Consider the following 16635-nt stretch of genomic DNA (forward strand, 5'->3'; position numbering starts at 1 on the left):
AACAAGCCATGAAGTCGAAGCGATTGTCCGTGGAGGTCCGAGACAGGATTATGTCGAGGCACAGATCTGGGGAAGGGTGCCAAAACATTTTTGTAGCAACTTGATTGGACATGATTTGGAAAGGCACACTATATAAGATCCCACAGATGACAGTGCATGTCAGAGCAAAAACCAAGCCATGAGGTCAAAGGAATTGTCCGTAGAGCTCCGAGACAGGATTGTGTCGTGGCACAGATCTGGGGAAGGGCACCAAAAAATGTAGGCAGCATTGAAGATCCCCAAGAACACAGTGGCCTCCATCAGTCTTAAATGGAAGAAGTTTGAAACCACCAAGACTCTTCCTAGAGCTTGCCGCCTGGCCAAACTGAGCAATCGGGGGAGAAGTCCCTTGGCCAGGGAGGTGACCAAGAACCCGATGGTCACTCTTACAGAGCTCCAGAGTTCCTCTGTGGAGATTGGAGAACCTTCCAGAAGGACAAAAATCTCTGCAGCACTCCACCAATCAGGCCTTTATGGTAGAGTGGCCAGACGGAAGCCACTTCTCAGTAAAAGGCACAAGACAGCCCACTTGGAGTTTGCCAAAGGGCACCTAAAGGACTCAGACCATGAGAAACAAGATTCTCTGGTCTGATGAATTCAAGATTGAACTCTTTGGCCTGAATGCAAAGCGTCACATCTGGAGGAAACCGGGCACCATCCCTACGGTGAAGCATGGTGGTAGCAGCGTCATGCTGTGGGGATGTTTTTCAGCGGCAGGGTCAGGGAGACTAGTCAGGATCGAGGAAAGGATTAACGGAGCAAAGTACAGAGACATCGTTGATGAAAACCTGCTCCAGAGCGCTCAGGACATCAGACTGGGGCAAAGGTTCACCTTCCAATGACTCTAAGCACACAGCCAAGACAACGCAGGAGTGTCTTCGGGACAAGTCTCTGAATTAACTGCCAGAGCCCGGACTTGAACCCAATCGAACATTTCTGGAGAAACCTGAAAATATCTGTGCAGCAACGCTCCCCAACCAACCTGATCTACAGAGAAGAATGGGAGAAACTTCCCAAATACAGGTGTGCCAAGCTTGTAGCGTCATACCCAAGAAGACTCAAGGCTGTAATCGCTGCCAATGGTGCTTCAACAAAGTACTGAGAAAGGGTCTGAATACTTAAGTAAATGTGATATTGAAGTTTTTTTATTTTTAATACATTTGCAAACATTTCTAAAAACCTGTTTTTGCTTTGTCATTATGGGGTATTGTGTGTAGATTGATGAGCACATTTTTAGAATAAGGCTGTAACGTAACAAAATGTGGAAAATGTCAAGGAGCCTGAATACTTTCCGAATGCACTGTAGAGGGTGTGAAGCAATTGCGGAGCCTCCGGATGCATGCAGAGGCCAAATTGCACTCCGTACTGCATCGCCGTACACCTCCCAAATTTTTAACAATGCAGAGGGCTCCATATAGCTCCATTTAGCTGATTGATTGACGGTAGGTAGGGGGCGGAAGGTCATGTATAACCACAAACTCACTTCCTTGATAACTTACTTCACAACAGCTCTGCTGAACAGATCTGCGCTGCGAAGCGCAAGAAGTATGCATGCCCTCTGACTTCTGCAGAGGCCGTATCATCGTAAATGCTGCACGGCCAATGCAGACGTCAGATTGACCATGCAGCGCCTTTATGTCTGTGTTTAGACCAATGACTGTATATATGAATGGACAAAGCCATCGATCACGTGACACCATTCATTCCTATGTGAAGACTCAATAGCGCATTGAAGTCAAATAAAGCCGGTTAAGATTGCCTCTCATGGAGACATGACATGCGCAATTTGAGCTACTCTAGGAAGTGATGTTGCAGGCTAGCTCAGCGCTGCTCCCGCTCATTGAGTAGGAACTCAAATTGAAAGGCCGACCGAGGTACTGCAGGCTGCCGTTAGCAACCAAATTATGCTTCTGTCTGCGATTTTAAAAGAATTCAGTGTCGCGGTGGGCCTTGAACTTCTGTGGCTTCAATGAGAGGGGAATCATTCTCCCCTGGTTTAGACAGGCAGCCCAGTTCTGATCTTGTTTTCACTAATTGGTCTTTTGACCACTCAGATCTGAAAATGAAAAGATCTGATGTGATTGGTCAAAAGACCAATCAGTGGGGAAAATAATCTGCTGGTATAATTTGACCAGAGCTCTGTGGCCAAAGAAGTGCACTACATAGAGAATAGGGTGCCATATGGCTCTGGTCAAAAGTAGCGCACTTTAGGGAACAGAGTGTCATTTCAGACACAGCCCTGGTATCATGAGTCGGGCCCTGGTCAAAAGTAGTGCACTGCATAGGGAATAGGGTGCCATTTCAGAGGCACCCTGCTGGTATTATGGGCCATATGAGGTTACAGACAGTCATCTTCCAGTGAGTCCCTGCCCAGCGGGCAGCTGCTAGGCATGGTGAGTGGTGACATCAACCCAGGCTGGGAGTATAAGATATCTCTTCAGTTGTCTAAAATGGTGGTGACATACACTATATATACAAAAGTATGTGGACATCCCTTCAAATTAGTGGATTCGGCTATTTCAGCCACACCCGTTGCTGACAGGTGTATAAAATTGAGCAAACAGACATGCAATCTCCATAACTTAACATTAGCAGTAGAATGACCTTACTAAAGAGCTCAGTGACTTTCAACGTGGCATCGTCATAGGATGCCACCTTTCCAACAAGTCAATTCATCAGATTTCTGCCCTGCAACTGTAAGTGCTGTTATTGTGAAGTGGAAATGTCTAGGAGCAACAACGGCACAACTGCAAAGTGGTAGGCCACAAAAGTTCACAGAACGGGACCAGCAGAGTGCTGAAGAGCGTAGCACGTAAAAATCGTCTGTCCTCGGTTGCAACACTCGCTACCGAGTTCCAAACTGGCCCTGGAAGCAATGTCAGCACAATAACTGTCCATTCATGAAATGGGTTAACGCTACAGCATACAATGACATTCTAGATGATTCTGTGCTTCCAACTTTGTGGCAACAGTTTGGGAAAGGCCATTTCATGTTTCAGCAAAACAATGCCCCCGTGCACAAAGCACAAAAATGGTTTGTTGAGATCGGTGTGGAAGGACTGCACAGAGCCCTGACCTCAACCCTATCGAACACCTTTGAGATGAATTGGAACGCCGACTGCGAGCCAGGCCTAATCGCCCAACATCTGTGCCCAACCTCACTAATACTCTTGTGGCTGAATGGAAGCAAGTCCCCGCAGCAATGTTCCTAATCTACATTTCAACGCTATATCTGGTACAGGTGTCTTCTTTATTTAACCCATAACCATGTGGGTTAGGCGTATACTTTTGTTTCAAAGTACATTTGTTTAAGACTACCAAGAAACACTATGTGACCCTGATTTAGCCCACTGCAGACCACTGTGAAGATGATGAATCAATCAATCAGCATGGATGGATCAGGATTCTGATAATCCAATATTTTACAATGTTTTCAAAATGAGTTGCAACATCTTTTAATATTATGACACCTTGGCTTGAAACATTACTAAATGAGATGATTGGAGAAGATTACTGTAATGTACAATCTCCACCGCCAAAAAAAAAAGTGCTTTTATTTTAGATGAAATGTGTTCCAGGAAGCATATGGCAGCTGAGTTGAACTAGGTCAACCATTATAACCAACTAACATGAAGCTTCTCAGACAGAGAACACCTAACACCCGACTAAAGCCCCGCTTCTACACAGGCAGATCTTTCACTGTGTGACGGACCGTCGTTAATATCACAATCCGACTGAGGGAGTGGAGATACAGACTGGTGACAGCAAGACCCATCTGAATCATGGGTATTCACAGAAAATGGCTGTGTTCACTATAGAGATGTAAATGTGGTAGCAACAGCTTCTCCTCTGAAATAATTATCTTCAACATCTCCATTTTAATAGCTCTCTGAGTAATAATGAGCTAATTCATTCATTAACAATGGAAATGCTTATAATATGACTATCCTTGTCGACAAAAACAAAAAAACGCTTGTTAAACACTTGTCGTGTTACATGTCATACTAAACCTGTATGGCTTCAGTACTAATAGAGCAAGAGGAGGATTTTGATCTTTGGACCTCAAAGACTTGTAATGCTGACTGAGAGCTTGAAGCAAGACTTCACTTCAAAAAACACCATTAGGACAGCTAAGCACAGTTTTATGCTAATCCGCAGTGAGAAATTATAATTTGCTATTGATGTTTGGGAATCCAGAGGAATCCCTGGAAATTCAGAAAGGAGCCTTGTCCAACAGTCATTATCAGATGGCAGACATCTGACATCAACCGAGCTAGCTACCGCTCACTAGCGTTTAATACTTAATATCGCCACATTTCTTTTTCTTTATGCGGTCTGAGCTGCCCGCCTGCCAACCAAACCATTTCCCATTTCCTCTTCCCATCAAAGCCACTCCATGGTTCAGAGGGTTGAATCAAAAGAGCGCGTCATGGCACAGTACAACCTTGCTCCGAGGGTAGCATTTGTCTCTTATAGAAAGCTTCTATTGTTGCTACACTGCTTCTAAAAAAAGGGTGCTTGTGACACAGAGCACTCAAGAGCAACGGCCCCCTCTTGCACAAGCAGAAGATAATGGAGCTGCAGATCAAGAAAGAAAAGTGCTCCTCCATAGTTGTCCCTCTCGTGTCATTTAGCTAGCTATGCATTTAATCATGGTATAAAGCCTCAAAGGCAAGGCTGCTACGATCTACTCATAGATCAATGTGCTCGTATAGTATTCTCCTAACATTAACATTGCCTGCTGAAGCAAACATACACAACATTCAATATTAATAACAAACATTGCTGGATTAATCCAACGGAAGCCATTATCATTTCACCAACTGGCTGTGTGACCTTCAAACTGCAAAAAGCAATCAACAAAAGCAACAAAACATGGCTTAGTAAATCCTTAAAACCCTAGTAGGTTTGGTTTGATGGCAGCTAGGCTAGATAAGAGTCTCAGTACTCTGGATCCTTCCTGCCATGCATGGCTGGGGTTCAGTGATGTCTCATCAGACTATTGCTCAACCTGTTTTAAGCAGAGTCACCTCACTTGGCTTGCTGTTCCCTCTGGCCTGACAGAATTATCTTCTGCATCACAGAGGGCAGCAGAGCAGAGGCTGGGTGAAGAGCTAGCTACACAGAGACAGAACAGTGCTAGCTACACGGTGACAGAGAGAGCGCTCCATTTCACAGCCGAGTCCCAGCCCACTGCAGAGCAGAAGAGAGAGAACAGGGAAGTATCAGTGGCTCAGCGGCATTGGACGGTCATCCACCATTTTGTGAATCCTCAAGGTCTGCATTGGCAACCCATTCCCTCTCCATACCTTGCTACCTGCCTTTACCCTGCTATCTTGTTACACAGATAGGACTGTTTAGCTAAGAGCACAGACCTGGACCAATTTCCTTTCTCATTTTCTGCTGTCATAGCTGCCAGGGAAAGGAGAAGTTGTTTTCTGGTCGGTGGATGCATGATCACCACAAGGTCTTCTTCAGATAGACAGATCTCAAGAGATTTGAGGATCACAGTGCACACCGCCACCAAATATGGAACTTGAGAAGGGCCATGAGAGGCCATGAGAAAGGCCATGAGAGGCCATGAGAAAGGTTTACTGATAACCCAATGTAACACAAATATAGACCGATCTACCTGGTGACTCCACGTTTTGTGTTTAATGAACCACATTTGCAGTGCTTCATATTTAGTTAATTTGTTTCTATTTCTGATCGAAACTGACAAAACTCTTGCTTTTAGGCTCACAGCAACAAGGTTAATTAAATATGGCATCCTCAAAAATGATTAAGTGCACAGACTAATTGCAAGCCTTGAGCATGATTCTTTTATTGTTAACAAAATAGGTGGAGGTATTTCTCGCCAGGTTTCTCTGCCTTTTGGGTTGGAGTATTCTCCATGGTCTGAGCTGAGACATGCGCCTAAGCAACTTCTCAGATGACGCAAACCTCGCTTTACTTTGATGTTGCTCCTGCTCAAAACACCTGCTCTTGAGTGTTAAAATGCAACGGAAAGGAATCAACATATGTACAGGTAGGCTAAGCACCAACAACATGTGTTCAATTATATTTTGTTAAAAATGTCATTCATTTAATGTAATGCTTGAGGCCATATCCTGCCAATGCTTTGCTTTGCTTTGCTTTAGTATAGTGTCAGGATTTCATCATTTGTATCCATTTTCTCAACGCTCTCACTAGCTACAGTAGTTGTTTGAAATTCAGTAATACGTAGTAAAGGGAAAACGGTGTGCACTAGAGTCGCAGAAAAACATCCGACACACCAACTGTCTCAAGAAACAACTATTCTGCAATCATTCAGAACAGCCGTATGCAAGGCCACTATGAAACAATATCTGCCTCCCATATCTAAAACCATTACCATAAAACCATCACTTTAGTACTCAATTAAATGGTCATCTCACATTGTGGAATTTCCATTATCCTACACAAATGACAGCTGTTCAGCACCACAAGGCTGTGGAAATTACCATTATAAGTCATAAGAAATCTCTCAAAATCCAGAAATCTCAATCAAAAGGTGTGATTGTCGAAAGGCCTCAAGGTCAAGGACCCAGGCCAAAAGGTCAGCATGAAAACAAACAAGCTGAGCAAACGGCAACACTTATGTTCCCATTTACAAATGTAAACAAGATTCTAGATTTAGTGGCCAATTGAGAGGAGACTCAAAGTCAAACCCTCGGTCTGGTTGAAGCAAAACTCAAACTCAAGCAAAAGTCAAGTTATGGCTCTTCTTTCAAAATGGCTTGGTTTTGTATTTACCAAAGGGAATGTGCTGGGTCAAGGATTAATAAGTGGAGTTAAAGAAACAAAAAACTGAAGAAGGATGTCCAAGGCTAGTCTTGCAGGAAGTGTTTTTCCACAAGGACAATTACTTCAGGAAAGAAAACTATGTCTGTGTCTCAAATGGTACCCTATTCCCTTATATAGTGCACTACTTTTGACCAGGGCCCATACCTCACGATGCATTCAGCATTCCACAATACAACCATGCAGCCAGTCCATAACCCATCTCTGTTTGGCACCGTTTACCAATGTTACAAAGCCGATCTGAATCTACAAAGCCAATCTGAATCTACCAATGTGTCCGATTCAAAATAGATTTGAGGCATATGGATTTCATTTCTCCCTTGAGGGATCACACATAGTACACAAAGCGTGACTATCATTGGCCTCTGTTGACAGACACCCACATAGGTATGAAACAAAGGTTGTGAATAGGTTGTAACAAGATTAGCCCACTACAAGATTACTATATAATTACATCAGCTCACTCTCTCTCTCGATGCGTTGGGGTTTGCCCACTACGTTCAGAGCTGTCATCTGAAGAAGCAAACCATTCAATAAGTGCATGGTTCTTCTACCTTGCTTCAGTGATGGTCAACACCAGAAGTATTTTGAAGGCTGTCCTCTATTTTTAGACTTGGGTTTTTCTTTAATCCTTTAATATAGCTGCTAAATTTAAAGATAAACAAGAACATGACTAATCTTAAAACATTATTGCTTTTTATGAGGTGTAGGCCAAATTTCTCTAAATGACCTCTCTGTACGTCTGCCAAAACATTCACCAGTACCGTCATCTTCCTTGTAACCTTGACATAGCAGATACTACAGTTACAATGTTTGGTGAGGTTACAAACTGGTCCAGAGGTCTTGATATGACCAGAGAGGGACATAGACATAGATCCTACTGGTGGAAACTGGAAAGCCTAAAAGAAGTATGACTTTCTAGACTGGATCTTTTGAAACGTCTTTTAAACCTTTTCAGCTTTTTGTGTCTCTCTTATTTGTAGAGGAGACGTAGCCAAAAGTTCCCTCTTCAGGTCAGCCAAACCACCCTCTTGAAGAGCAACAGAAATTGTGATGGAAAGATGAGAGACCCATTAATATTAACTGACCAGTGGGACCTCCATTCCAACTCCATTAAATATTTCATCGCCGTTGGACAGCTTCATTGCTCCGTAGGCTGAGGCCAGTGGATCCTCTCTACAAGACCACTCCTGTTCCCTCTCAAAGACGGCCTTGTGCCCTGCCACCAGACTGCCTCAGGAACAGGCATCTCCACGCGTCTCTCTCTTTCCACCACAGGCAGCTCGGAAATAGCTCAGAGTTAACTGACAGGGTTAGTAATACTGTGTCTTGTTTGAGAAGCTTATGAAGCATTGTGGATGAGACTAACCAGACTAGCTGACCTATGACCTAAAGCTAAAGCTGGTGGCTAGCATATATCAGTCTGATTAAATATGGTAACTTGTTAGAAGACTTGGCATCGACACACACATTGGGTCTTCTTCCATTTGGGTCAAAATAGGCCTAGATGTGCCATGATGAGACCTGGACATTGTGTCTTGTTTCCATGCCTCATCGTTTCAAAATATATGTGTAAGTGCAGTCGTCACACACTGTAAAGCCAAATGCTTATAACATTTCACACAAAATGATATATAGTGTCAAAAGTTTCTACAGATAGAACACATAAGCTCCTTCCACAAGCTGGCGTAACCCGGAAAAACTCCCTGGCCCTAATGTATTTTATAATGCAAAGTAAATATTACCAAATATTTAAACAAAACTGTTAAGCAAAGTTATTTCATAACCACTTCCAAAGTTAGCATACAGGGTAAGATGACGCCATTGGCACTGAAGTGAAACATGGCAACAGTAACCAGTATGTCATTTCCACAAGAAAACCACTTCATTATCCAGTTTAATTTATTCTACCATGACCTGTGCCCATTCATCTAAAGACAAAATCAAGTTCAGAATAGAAATAGCTGTAACGTGAGCAAGTGTTTGAATAAAAAGAAAGTTAATTGGCAAGCAGGAAGCTGTGTTTTGAGTCAAAACGCATTCAATGGCCAATATTGACACATAGGGGCCCTTCTGAAATAGGGCCATGTAGCCTACTATATAAAAATGTGAGCCAATGCATCATGTCAAGAAAGCACATCATTCTACCTCTTGTGTGAGCTCCATTTCCTACCTCCTCCACTTCCAAACCACCACTAACTATTCATTATGTTGTCTAATTCTTCCCCTTTTAAAAAAATACACTGAACAAAAATAGAAACACAACGATTTCAAAGATTTGACTGAGTTACAGTTCATATAAGGAATAAGTCAATTGAAATAAATTCATTAGGCCCTAATCTATGGATTTCACATGACTGGGAATACAGATATTGGACCTGTTGGTCACAGATATGGGGGAAAAAAGTAGGGGTGCTGATCAGAAAACCAGTCAGTATCTACTATGACCACTATTTGCCTTATGTAGCGCGACATATCTCCTTTGCATATAGTTCATCAAGCTGTTGATTGTGGCCTTTGAAATGTTGTCCCACTCTTCTTCAATGGCTGTGCGAAGTTGCTGGATATTGGCGGGAACTGGAACTTTGATGTCTGGTCTTTGATGTCGATCCAGAGCATCCCAAACATACTCAATGGTTGACATGTCTGGTGAGTATGCAGGCCATGGAAGAACTGAGACATTTTCAGCTTCCAGCAATTGAGTACAGATCCTTGCGACATGGGGCCGTGCATTATCATGCTGAAACATGAGGTGATGGCGGTGGATGAATGGCATGACAATGGGCCTCAGGATCTCGTCACAGTATCTCTGTACATTTAAATTGCCATCGATAAAATGTGCTTGTGTTCATTGTCCGTAGCTTATGCTTGCCCATACTATAACCCCACCGCCCCCATGGGGCACTCTGTTCACAAGGTTGACATCCGCAAACCGCTCGCCAACACAACGCAATACACGCTGTCTGCCATCTGGCCAGTACAGTTGAAACCAGGATTCATCCGTGAATTGCACACGTCTCCAGCATGCCAGTGGCCACCGAAGGTGAGCATTTCCCCACTGAAGTTAGTTACATAGCTAAACTGCAGTCAGGTCAAGACTCTGGTGAGGACGACGAGCACTCAGATGAGCTTCCCTGAGACGTTTTCTGACAGTTTGTGCAGAAATTCTACAGTTGTGCAAACCCACAGTTTCATCAGCTGTCCGGGTTGCTGGTCTCAGACGAAGCCGGATGTGGAGATCCAGGGTGGCATGGTTACACGTGGTCTGCGGTTGTGAGGCCAGTTGTACATACTGCCAAATTTTCTAAAACGACGTTGGAGGCAGCTTATGGAAGCGAAATGAACATTACATTCTCTGGCAACAGCTCTGGTGGACACTCCTGCAGTCAGGACACTCCTGGCAACAGCTCTGGTGGACACTCCTGCACGCTCCCTCAAAACTTGACACATCTGTGGCACTGTGTTGTGTGACCAAACTGCATTTTAGAGTGGCCTTTTATTGTCCCCAGCACAAGGGGCACCTGTGTAATCGGCGTCTTAATCGGCTTCTTGATATGCCACACCTGTTAGGTGGATGGATTATTTTGGCAAAGGAGAAAAGTTCACTATCAGGGGTGTAAACACATTTGTGCACACAATTTTTGAGAAATAAGCTGTTTGTGAGCATGGAACATTTCTGGGACCTTTTATTTCAGCTCATGAAACATGGGAATAACACTTTACATGTTGTGTTTATATTTTTGTTCAGAATACAGTGAGGGAAAAAAGTCACCAAGAAAACAATTGGTAACACACTACGCCATGAAGGACTGAAATCCTGCAGCGCCCGCAAGGTCCCCCTGCTCAAGAAAGCACATATACATGCCCGTCTGAAGTTTGCCAATGAACATCTGAATGATTCAGAGGACAACTGGGTGAAAGTGTGAAAGTGTTGTGGTCAGATGAGACCAAAATGGAGCTCTTTGGCATCAACTCAACTCGTTGTGTTTGGAGGAGGAGGAATGCTGCCTATGACCCCAAGAGCACCATCCCCACCGTCAAACATGGAGGTGGAAACATTATGCTTTGGGGGTGTTTTTCTGCTAAGGGGACAGGACAACTTCACCGCATCAAAGGGACGATGGACGGCGCCATGTACCGTCAAATCTTGGGTGAGAACCTCCGTCCCTCAGCCAGGGCATTGAAAATGGGTCGTGGATGGGTATTCCAGAATGACAATGACCCAAAACACACGGCCAAGGCAACAAAGGAGTGGCTCAAAAAGAAGCACATTAAGGTCCTGGAGTGGCCTAGCCAGTCTCCAGACCTTAATCCCTAGAAAATCTGAGGAGGGAGCTGAAGGTTCGAGTTGCCAAACGTCAGCCTCGAAACCTTAATGACTTGGAGAAGATCTGCAAAGAGGAATGGGACAAAATCCCTCCTGAGATGTGTGCAAACCTGGTGGCCAACTACAAGAAACGTCTGACCTCTGATTGCCAAAAAGGGTTTTGCCACCAAGTACTAAGTCATGTTTTGCAGAGGGATCAAATACTTATTTCCCTCATTAAAATGCAAATCATTTTATAACATTTTTGACATGCGTTTTTCTGGATTTGTTGTTGTTGTTATTCTGTCTCTCACTGTTCAAATAAAACCTACCATTAAAATGATAGACTCATCATTTCTTTGTCAGTGGGCAAACGTACAAAATCAGCAGGGGATCAAATACTTTTTTCCCTCACTGTAAATGGAGGCTTTCTGACGTAATCCTTAAATACCTAACCTTCAAATCCTGCTGTGCAATTTTTCAAAGTTTCTGAGCTGTTCTCTAACGTCCCTCTTTATGTTGCATATCTGATTGTTATAAGAACTGGACTAATGTTCACAACAGTAGATCCCTTACAACCAGAGCCATGTGTTTAGAAAGTTGGGACAATGAGGTTTCTGCTTTATGATGCATTTACATGACACTACATTCCATGGCAGCCATGTTGACCAATAGCAGTTCACTGAATGTAACCAATGCTATGCACAAGATTCCAATAAAGCAATTGTACACGAGGGGGCGTGCTAAACAATTTCTCTAGCACGGCTGTGCTGCGGTCCGCAGAGTACCGTAGGTCAGCACAACCGTGCTATAAAAAGTTGTGGGTTATCAATTAAATAAAAAATTTTATTTTGATAAATGTATTCATAGGCTACTATTTCATCCCTCAATGAAAATATAGACCTAGTCCCGACACATTTATGGTTGCTAGCCAAGCCGGCTGGCTGTTCATTCTATCAGTTTGGTTGCCGGAGATGCGACCCAGTCGCAAAGTCTTTTTGTTCTGTATCTATGGACGTGACCCAGTCGTTCGTTGTAAATGTTCTGTTGCCATGCTGGCTGGCAACGCACTTATCCCTTGCTTGCTAGCTAGCCAACTATGGCTAACACGGTCAGGTCAAACAGTGCAGTTAGAATAACAGCAAAGTAGCTGAATTTCATTTCTTTGCATACGTCCACAAAAATGATGCTTATTCATGATTTCCCCTGGCTGAGAAAAGATGTCCTGACATGTTGATTCTCAATAGGACACTGGAGATCGAATTTCAACATTGAAACAATGTTGCAAATGTTGAGAGACAGACAGCAAGGTTTGTATAAACCCCCTGGAAGCGCAGAGATTTCTCAAATGGAACAGAAAACAAGATTCCCATTATGGCGTCGTAGGCTTACGGGTTAACTGGTTTATTTAGTATGGCTTTGAACACATCTCAGTAAAGAACAAGAAGGCCTGCACACTCTTTAAACTCCCAATTCACTGCTTTATTGACAACGTTTTGATCCGAAACAGATCTTTGTCAGGTCAAACAAACGAGTCTCAATCTATCAATGCTTGTATATTATTTTATTTCACCTTTATTTAACCAGGTAGGCCAGTTGAGAACAAGTTCTCATTTACAACTGCGACCTGGCCAAGATAAAGCAAAGCAGTGCGACAAAAACAACAACACAAAGTTACACGTGAACAAACGTACAGTCAATAACACAATGGAAACATCTATGTGCAGTGTACGGGTTTTGACCAACCCGTCGTAGAAATACTGATAATGAATGGATGAATGGAATGCTTAAAGGTGCGAACACGGCGGCTGTTCTAAAAGTTGGCCGAACTCTCGAAATAAATGTCTCTGCTTCCAACTAGATGGGGATAAAACATCGACGTAATATCAATATTTGTATAGGAACTAAAAGTCACCTTGTTTAATTTGGAGAGACTTTGTAGCGCTTTCTGCGGCTCAATCCTGATCCTTGCTACAGCAGTTGACAAATATTTGAACTAAACATTGCACTATTAGTAATGAGTACAATGACGAACAAAATATATCAATATTAACGCTAAAGTAAAACAAAAATATCCTTCAATAATGCCATGCCCTCTGACCTCTATAGTAAACGAATCACACAACCTGTGGAGGTCTTGAACAAACCACCAGTTGGGCTAGTAGTACCATTGTGTAATAAAGTGAGTAAAAAATAGACATGAAGTTCACTTCAAAGAGATGTTTTATCAGTTAGTCTTTGTATTGTAGACCAGGAAGAATATCTTATTTAAAGAAAGGTCGAAAATACAGATGTTTTTTCATCTATTATATTTTAGTTATTGTGGAAATCCAAGAATAATCTAGCGGGAGTAATACTAAGAAAACATGTTGTTTGTGGACTGAATTTCCAAGTTGTTTAGCACAGTGATGAATTGTGATCATAGTGTATTATAACGCAGGTAACTTGGGCTGTAACAGTATCCTTCAGAGAGGAAGCAATTATGCATTGCACAAGATGTATGTGTAAAATATCACACAGGAACTACAGTAGGAAGTCTAACAAGATATCTAGTAAGAACATAATTTCCCAGCAAACACAAGAACCTGCTCTGAAGCTACCTGAGAAACACATTTCTCAACCACTAGCCTTCATATTTTCAGTACAAACATCCAGCTAGCTCCACCTTGAGAAACTGGTTCCCTTGACATGACATGAGAGACCGAGACTAGCGCCACCATTTTGATTGCCTCCTAGCCCACAGTTGTCGCAGAGTGTGTCTAGCTCTGTCTCCTTGTCAGCAAGATTTCACCGTGGCCAGAGTGAGTGAGTCTGTAGGAGAGCATGAGCACGCACACACAGGCACACAAGGCAGGCAGACGCACATGGAGGAGCACACCTTGTTTTCTTCTGACTGAGTGACAAGGAATGCCATTCCTTCAGAGATAGGTTAGACAGAGTATACATCACAGTTAAAGTGAGGTTGAAGAGAACTACATTTACTTTACATGCTGAGAACAAGTACATAAATAACAAATCAATGAACAAACTACTAATAGCCCAAGTATCACCTTGTATTCAAACTCTAAATCTCAAAACATGTGTAATGCATTTGTAATCAACTTTAAATCTCAAAACAATATGTGTAATAAAGCATGTAAATTGTTACCTTTTGGAGAGCTCTGCCTATGTAATTTACTGTACCCTAAATTGAAGAATAACCAGAGCCTGCAATGTGAGATGGTTGAGATGTAGCAAACTGCTTTTCAAAGGTGTCTACTTTACTCTCAGGAACTTTCCTGAGTTAGCCCAACTTCATACTCCTCATCTTGTGTGGGGGGAGGGGTGGGGGGCATTAAAATCCCCATTTCATCCATGTGTGTCTGACTGTCCTCTCACCATCTCATTGTCAGCTCCAAGCCATCACTGACTGTCCTACCACTGGGACCCAATAATACCACTCCTATAACACCCTCCAATTCTCCCTAACATCAATGGCAATAATGTAACAGGTGGAAAGGAAAATAAATAAAATAGCTGAAGGTTGAAAAAATAAACTACACTTCCCCTTTACTAGTTCTCATAAATCACGACAAATAAAACTAAAACATTTGGAAGTCTCCAAAAAAGACTTTCAAACTACTGAATATAACAACCCAAAACTGGCTGCTGTACAGGGCAAAAAAAGTCAACCTTTGTTCTTCCGTGAGGGCTCCTGTCTGACTCCAGGCTCTCCTCTGAGAGTCATCTGCCTTCCTCCATTTTATGGTGAAGCCCCACAATGACATACCTGACTTCAGAGCCCTGGCTGACAGCATACGCATCCAAAACAGCTATGCTCACAGCTTCAGAGCAAGAGCCCGGGTGATCAGACTCAAATAATTAATTTAAAAAAAGTCTAAACTGAAAATAAAAAAAGGTGGCAATTCATCCATGAAGCTGCCCTGTAGCTTGATAGATCAAATCATAAGGAGAACCATATGAAATCCCCAGCAGATTAGATTTTAATTGAGGGAACAAGCTATGGCTTTTTAGTGAGTGTCTGGAAGTGTACCAGCGGCTATGCCAGCCAGACTGTCGCTAATGGAGGCTGGACTCTCTCTCTCTTGGCTCTGGCTGGCTGGTTTGCTGGCTGTGCTAGAAGAGGAGGTAGAGCAATCCGTGCAATGGCTTCTTCTTGAAGCAATCGCACAACACAGACGGGGGACCGACGCTAAATCCCCTGGCCAGACATGCCAAAATAAAACTCTCCCGACCTAGTGCTGAAACACGCAGCTCACAACCTCGGTTCTCTTTTTTTCCTCCTCGTCCAGTTTGACTAGTTCAACAAAACGCTAAACGAAAGACGGATAGATAGAAAGCTAAACGAATGGAAGGTTGGGAGTATATTATGAGTAGGTAGAAGAACCTAGATGACTTTGAATACAATGGGTGCCAGCGCCAGCTCAAGCGTTATTTCGTCGCGTTCACCCGTTTATTCTCGCTCGCACCGGCTGGCTATCTCAATTCACCACGTCTGGTCCTACACTAAGAAAATGAGATGAGCTCTTTGCAGGTCATTCACGAGGCGCTCGCTTCTATATTTCATCTACCAAACAACGACGTGCTCCTGAACCATGAAGCCAAGCGAGCCGTGATCTTGAACAAACTGGTAAATTACGTTATAAACTCACAGGTATGTCTTCTTCTGGTGGAGAAGCGATCTTCTTCCTAAAAGTTGTCCTGTATTTCATGCGTGCGTCCGGTCTAATGGATGATCGCCATCTTTCCTGCTTCTCCGTTGCTGCAGCTGCAGATGACCTGAGATCCGCCTGTCTCTGAATAATGAGCAACCACAGAGACAAGGAAGACAATCTGCAAAGCAGGCAACACAAATAAGTTTTGGAGACTAGCAAGCACCAGAGGGTGCACAAGAGTTTGCTATAAGACGACAGGAAAGGAGCAGGAACAGCAAGATGATGATCAACGTGTGTATCCCCAGAGGAACTCATCCTCCATTGAGTCAATTTAAACCCATGTCGGCTACAGTCAGATTGAATGGACGTCGTTAACATCTCGACTGCGTCGATATATAAGTATTATATCCATATGCACACGTCATTAGGGTTATCTGCAGTTCACAGACTGAACCTTGGTAATGATGCTGTGTACTCTATCCCCACATCCAACCTGACAAACATACATACTAGACAGACAGACCAGACAAAGGGACAGACAGAAAGACGTGAGAATAGAATAGACAGGCAGAATATAGTACAATATTGGCTTCCCCATCACCATCTCGTTTTGTAATAAAGTACTGGTTTAATAAACAGATTCAAGAGAAAATGTAAAAGTCACAGCAGATAGATTATGACTAATGAGCTCTGTGATGATACCCATAGCCTAGTAGTGTACTCCCTGGCTATCTAGTCAATGCTGCTCCATCAAGATGGAAACAAATGTAAAGCCCAGGGGAGATTCTCAGTTGGATGCTCAACTCCTAGCAT

General features: G+C 43.1%; 1 protein-coding gene across 3 annotated transcripts in view; it reads right to left on the minus strand.

The window, feature by feature from the left end:
* LOC106561374 (zinc finger protein 462-like) overlaps positions 1–16060 on the minus strand; it is a 97872-nt gene extending 81812 nt beyond the window's left edge. Inside the window, exon 1 of one of the 3 annotated variants that reach the window (XM_014125276.3) lies at positions 15820–16060. The gene's annotated coding sequence lies outside the window, so the exon portion shown is untranslated. The remainder of the gene's footprint in view (positions 1–15819) is intronic. The other 2 variants (XM_014125267.3, XM_014125257.3) reach the window with 2 other exon arrangements.
* Between the last annotated feature and the right edge of the window lie 575 nt (positions 16061–16635).

This window comes from Salmo salar, chromosome 01 (assembly GCF_965601325.2).
Source record: "Salmo salar chromosome 01, fSalSal1, whole genome shotgun sequence".
Lineage (NCBI taxonomy): Eukaryota > Metazoa > Chordata > Actinopteri > Salmoniformes > Salmonidae > Salmo > Salmo salar.